This window comes from Coenobita brevimanus, chromosome 15 (genome assembly GCF_032717465.1).
Source record: "Coenobita brevimanus isolate Jiangsu-jjx chromosome 15, ASM3271746v2, whole genome shotgun sequence".
In the NCBI taxonomy this organism is placed as follows: domain Eukaryota; kingdom Metazoa; phylum Arthropoda; class Malacostraca; order Decapoda; family Coenobitidae; genus Coenobita; species Coenobita brevimanus.
In genome coordinates this window covers 7,567,041-7,573,624 of record NC_136968.1, presented here as the reverse complement: position 1 = coordinate 7,573,624, position 6,584 = coordinate 7,567,041, and the positions used below count along the sequence as shown (strand labels likewise).

General features: G+C 43.2%; 1 non-coding gene across 1 annotated transcript; it reads left to right on the top strand.

Annotated features, from left to right (window-relative positions):
* The first annotated feature begins 5,298 nt into the window (after positions 1–5,298).
* Positions 5,299–5,417, top strand: LOC145390805 (5S ribosomal RNA). Its single transcript, XR_013895719.1, has one exon. It is a non-coding gene; the product is annotated as a 5S ribosomal RNA (ribosomal RNA).
* The last annotated feature ends 1,167 nt before the right edge of the window (positions 5,418–6,584 follow it).

Sequence of the window (6,584 nt, the reverse complement as noted above, 5' to 3'; positions counted from 1 at the left end):
AGAGATGTCCTACCTGGCCTGTGACCTTAACAAGCTGGACAGGGCCAGGAAGGCGGCCACGGCAGGGGCCAGGAAGCACGACCCCAAGAAGCACGTGGGGACTCGGGACCAAAATCGTGGGCATGAGTTATGATGGCAGAAGAGATGTGCATACCAGGGCCATGGTAGCAGATAGCTTTGGAAAACTGAGGATGAAGATGATAACAGATGAGCAAGAGACTGTCACTGAGAAGCCTAATGGCAGATACCTTGCTCACTTTGTGCCCGAGGTTCCTATTCATCCTGAAAAGCCGGCACTGAAAGTTGCTCAGGCCTTGTATGAAATTCTGGAGCATCACAACTCCATAGACTATATTCAGTTCCTACTAGGTGACTCCACAAACCAAAATATGAGGTGGAATGGTGGAACCAATGCCCACCATGGGAAACTTCTTAGGAAGAACTTATTCTGGGGAGATTGCAGCATCCATACAAACTTCCTCTCAGGCACCTCATTGCAATCATCGATGGCCCCACAATCAGACAAGGGGTTTATGGGGCCTGTCTGCTCCCTCCTCTCCAAGGTGAATGAAAAGGCATACAACCCCAGCTTCAGGGGAATGCCAGGGGGTGAGGACCTCTTCAACATACCCGAGGAGGTGTTGGAGCACATGAGCATGAACCAGAGGTAGCACTACAAGCTGGTGCAGGCTCTGAAGGCTGGTAACCTCCCATCTCCCCTGCAGGAGATGCTGTGTGGATCCCTCTGTCACACTGGGCAGAGGATCATCTTCCAGTGGACCAGGAAGCATGGCCTGACTGGCCCCAACTTCAAGGTAATGGAAATGCTGGTCAAGTTCTGCATGGAGTGGTACGTCAATCTCTGCTCTGACACGAAGGTGAAGCACCTGATTGTGGAAGCTCCCTCACCAGTCTCAGGATACTGAAGACAGCTTAAGAGGGTCAGTGATGGGGTCACCTTCTTCATCAGGACAGGGTCCCGGTATTCTCATCCTGAGTGTATCCTCTCCCTTCTGTCAAGCTCTGACTCCAAGGACCGAAAATTTGAGGTCGACCAGATCCTGAGGCTCACATGCGAGAGTGAGTAATGTGACATCAGTGTCCGACCAAGAGTCACCCGAAAGCTGAACCTCGTGGCAACCAGACTAACCAACCTCATCTCCTGGCAGCCAGGGCAGGTGGATGAGCCAGTCTTCACCTGCTCTCTGTCTGGGGCAGAGCTCCAGGGTGTCCTCGGAAAGCTCTATGATGCTTTCAAGTTCTCCTACCGCACCCAGTTCACTGAGCGAAGTGTGAAGCTGGTCACAGAGGCAGTGGCTACTGTGTGCAGGCAGGAGGCCAGAGACAGCTACATAAGGGTCAGGCTCCAGCACAGTGACTTTACCATTAACAAAAGCATCCTGGCCACCTTCTAATTCCTCTCCACATTAACATTTGTGACAGTTATTACACTTTAAATAAATTGGTTCTCTTTGGGAAGGCTTGTTTCTATAAATAGGAAAGCATAAATATACAAATGTTGGATTTTGAAATGAAAGGAGTGCACAAAAAAAAAAAAAAAATTAAACAAAATGTTTTTAGCATGGAATTTTACAATAGAAAAAGGTGAACCGAAATTTAAAAATGCATTTTTGATTTCTCGATCAGCCCTAGTATGGATCGAGTATATGCGGTGGAGTAGGAGAAATCGAGAGAGCAAAAGAGGGTGTATGTATTGTTGTCTGTGAGATGGAAGGAGAATGTAAGAGAGTATGGATCAATTGGTTCAATGACAGTGTAGGCAAGAGTGAAAGTAGGAATACTAATGGGGGTGATTGTGTGTGTGTGTGTGTGTGTGTGTGTGTGTGTGTGTGTGTGTGTGTGTGTGTGTGTGTGTGTGTGTGTGTGTGTGTGTGTGTGTGTGTGTGTGTGTGTGTGTGTGTGTGTGTGAATGCAAGATCTTGAAAGAAGAATTCTATGGTAAATGTGGAATCATATTTGGAAAACTGTAAGAGGAATGAGAGTGATTTTCATTGGAGATATTATTGGAAAAGTAGGGAGTGTTAAAGTGGATGGAGCAGTTGGCAAGTGGGGTGTGCCTGCACAGGTGGATGAGAATGGCAGTGCCCTAGTGGACAATTGTGCGGGGAGGGGTTGGTGATAGACAATAGCCTCTTTAGGAACAAAATTATCCACAGGTATATGTGGCGAGTGATGGGAAGGTTGGGTGGTGAACTGAATGAACGGAAAGCATTGATTGTTTTTATGTGTGTGAATGACAGAATGAGAAGGTATGCAATGGATGCAAGAGCATACATGGGTTGGAGAAGTGGACTTTCTGACCACCATTTGATGGTGTTGAAAGTTCAGGTTCAAGTGCAATAGAGGAATAGAAGGAGGGAAGGACTGGATGAAGTAGTCCATACAAGGAGGATAGAAAGTTTACAAGAGGGTGAAAGAAAGGCAGAATATAAGAGAGACGTAGAGAAGCGATTCGGTAAATACTCGTATGATTTGGAGCAGATGGAGGAGGTGGATGGTATGTGCAAGATTTTCACACAAGAAATCTGTGCAGCATGTGAGGTGGTGTATAGGGTGAAGAGAAGACGAAAGGGGGTGTAGGGAACTGCTTGGAGGAATGAAGAGGTGAGGCAACATGCGGTACAAAAGAAGAAAGAGTGAATAGGACGCAGAGACATAGAGGAAGCTTAGAGATGGAAGAGAGAGTTATGTGTAGAGGAAGAGAGAGAGGTGAAAAGATTAATAAGAGAGAGAGTATGACGAGAGTGGAGGAGGATTTTGGAAAGAATTTGAGTGTAAACTGGAGGGAATATAAGAAATTGTTCTGAAAGATGATGAGGGCGATAAAGATGTTAGCAGGGGGGTGAAAAATAAAAATGGTACACTGATAGTGGAGAGTAGAGAAAAAGCAAGCAGATGGAGAGAACACTTTAAGGAACTGTTAAACATAAAGAATGAAAGTAATGCAAGTATAAGTGGCTGGGGAATGGCTGGGAGAAGAAGGGTAGTGAGAAGGGAGGAAGAAATCTGTAGGATGGAAGCAACGGAAGCAATGGAGGAATTCATGGAGTGTGTGGTGAAATGCTGAAGCATGAGGGATAGATAGTGTTAGAAAGGATATGCAAGATGTGCAGATTGGCTTGGGAGGAAGGTAGAGTCCTGAAGGATTAGAAGTCAGATATAATTATTCCCCTGTACAATGGGAAAGGGGAAAAAAGACGTGTGTGGTAACCATATGGGCAGTTTTCTTCTTCGTGTAATAGGCAAAGTATATGGTAGGATACTTACTGACAGAGTTAGGGAAATAACGGAAGAATCAGAGAAGAACAGGGAGGTTTTAGGAAGGGAAGAGTTTCCATAGATCAAAATATTCATCGTTAGGTTTTTGGTGGGAAAGTTTCTAGAGAAGGGAAAGAACTTGTATCCGGCCTTCATGGATCTGGAGAAAGCATATTACAAAGGGGATAGACACGGAAGGTGGAAAATATTAAGAATATGTGGAGTAAATCCGACGATGCTGAATGAGGTGAGGAGTATTTTTGTGGGTGCTAAGGCTGCAGTACGTGTGGATAGTGAACTCAGTGATTTTTTTTTTATCTGAATGTTCGATTGAGACAGTGATGTCGTGTCTCCATGTCTCTGTTCAATCTGTACATGGATGAGGTTATAAAAGAGATACAGGGTAGAGCAGTGAATGTTGCAGCAGCCCTATTGAGAAAGGGCAGCGTTTGAAAACTTCCTGTATTGTTGTTTACAGATGATATTGTATTAGGTGAGGACGAAGGGGAATTGCAGGGCTTCATGAATGAGTTTGGGAGAGTTTGTAAGAAACAGAATCTAAAGGTGAGTGTTGGGAGGAGTAAAGTTATGGTCGTCGAGAGAAACGAAGTCACTGAATGTACAGCGATGGTAGATAATGAGGAAATGAAAAATATGAGTGCATTTACAGTAAGTTCTTGGGTAGTGAGATGAGTAAGGATGGAAGTTTGGAGGATGAAATGCTTAAAAGAGTACAACAGGGAAGGAAGTTGCTGGTTCTTTGAAAGCAGTGATGAGAAATAGAGAACTGAGCATGAAAATTAACAGTTGCTGTATGATAGTACTGTAATACCAACTTTAATGTATGGAAGTGATGCTTGGACCTTGCTGGAATGACACAAATTAAGAGTGAGGGCAGTTGAAGTGAGTTATTTGGGAGGAGCATGTGGAGTTACGTGGAGAGACAGACTGACAAATGAGTAAGTGAAGGAGAGTTATAGTGTGGATGTGGATGTGATAGGAAGCTTTAGGAGAAATACATTGGAGTGGTTCGGCCATGTGTCGAGGATGGAGAGCGAGTGACTAACGAGGAAAATGTATGAGAGTGAGGCACAGTTGGGGTAAGGGAAGGGGCTGAGGATGAGATGAAGGGATAGAGTGTAGAGATATATTAGAGAAAGAGATGTGAGCTGGAGGGAGAGCGGTGAAGTGGCAAGAAACAGGGCAACATGGAGGTGATTTGTTTGTGGCCACCCCTTACGGGATCAAGGCGTCTGGCAATAGATAGGCAGGTAGTTATAAGATAGAGTGGATATGGTCAGCACAAAAATAAACACCGAGATGCTTATCACGTGACTTCCCGTGGAAAATGAGTCTGCCATAATGGGCTTGCAGCTTGGACTGGCTCAGACGATAGGCATGTTAAGAGACTGTATATAATAAGTTTACAGATCCTTTTAAATGCTTTTTATATACTTTTATATACTGTAAACCGTTAGTGTCCTTTTTTTTTTTTCTTTTTTTTTGTCAAGTGTTTAATTCTCTGACTTTTTTGTATTTGCAAAATATTGAATACTTACATTAGTAATACAGTATAACCTCAATTTAACGGACTTCAGTAGACCGGAATTTGCTTTTATCGGAATTGAGGAGCTACTGGATTAAATTATTATATATCAGAGAAAGTCCAGTTATGCCAGAAAAAATCCGGACTGCCTGACCACTTCAGGTATGTTCCCACAATAAGGTAAATAATAGACATGTTTATCGGTGTACAGTACAGTATTATTTTATACATTTTATCATTTGAATATTATAGTGATTGTATAATACAGTACAGTACTCCAATGGTACTCAAAACAATTTAAAAACCATTGGTGCAGTCCGGACTAATGTCTGATATATCGGAAAAGTCCGGGTTAGCAGGGGGAAGTATGGATGTCGCTTTTATCGGAATTTTGCTTTTTTCAGGATGGGTTGAGTCCCAGTTAGTCCGTTATAGTGAGGTTTTACTATAATAATAATGAATACTTCCATTAAGCCAACGGCCATACCACGTTGAGTACACCGCTTCCCGTCCGATCAGAGAAGTTAAGCAACGTTGGGTCTGGTTAGTACTTGGATGGGTGACCGCCTGGGAACACCAGATGCTGTTGGCGTTCTCCCTACGTGTCAAGTGGGTTGGTGGAGGATTAGTGCCCCTCCCTGTAAAACAATTAACTCTAAGCCCTTGGCCACCCCGTTTGGGATACATGGTATCTGGCAATGAATGAATGAATGAAACTTCCATTAATATTCAATGCCTACATGCATAATATTGTGGTAGCACATGATGCACAAAGAGCTTGTACATATTTATTTTTAGTTCTTTCTACTTTTCTCTAATACCATAAAGAGTGTGCTGCATCTCTTTGTGATTATGAAATGCTTATAGCTTCAAAGCCATCACAAGTCCTTCTTAATCCCCTAGGATATTCCTTTCAGTCCCCTGCAGATTTGTGGTTTAGTTTGAACTTGAGTATCACTTAGAAACTGGCGTATATAATGGACCTGTAGATAAGAAAACCAACCAATAGAACGACTGTGCAATGAAATGGCTCTCATAAAGATCCACTGAGATTTGTTTCATGACTTTTAGGACTCACAAGTCCATAAGCCTATCAGATTTTACAAACATGCATCTTCTGCAAGACTATTTCACAATTTGGCTAACGCTCACTGGATTTAACAGGAATTCGGTTAGGCTTTTAATGCAGTGTCTGTGGTTGTTGTATGACTTTTAGGGAGTACAGTGCTATGAGATTCTGCCTAAACTTGCAACAATTCTTACTCAGCTGCTCAGATTGGGCAGTCTGGCACTAATGTGCATGGAAATGAAGCTTCGAGCCTTAAATCCACGTAGAAAGGCCGTGGACAGCACACGGTCGTGCCTACATAACTTGGATAGTGGTTGTTGGGAAGTGTTGCAAAAAATTTTGGTAATCCTTAGGCCCTGTTCACACGAGGCGTTTTTAAATGCGACAGTAGACGCCGTGTTTCCCTGGCGGAAATACAGTCAGTCATATTAAAACCTCGAATTGCTAAACAAACACGCGGTAGGAAGTGAAATGTCGGATCGCGCTTTTGGACCAGCGGTTGAGTAAAACGCATGGTAGCATGTGTACAGTCCAATACACTACCACTGTCATTGTTAATGCACGCTGGGAAATGCGCATTTGAAAATGTCTCATGTGAACATGTCCTTAAGGAGACAATACCACCTTCTAAAAAAAAAAAAAATCCCTTTACACTTATTCAGTGACTTTGTTAAAGTGTATAAAAGTGCT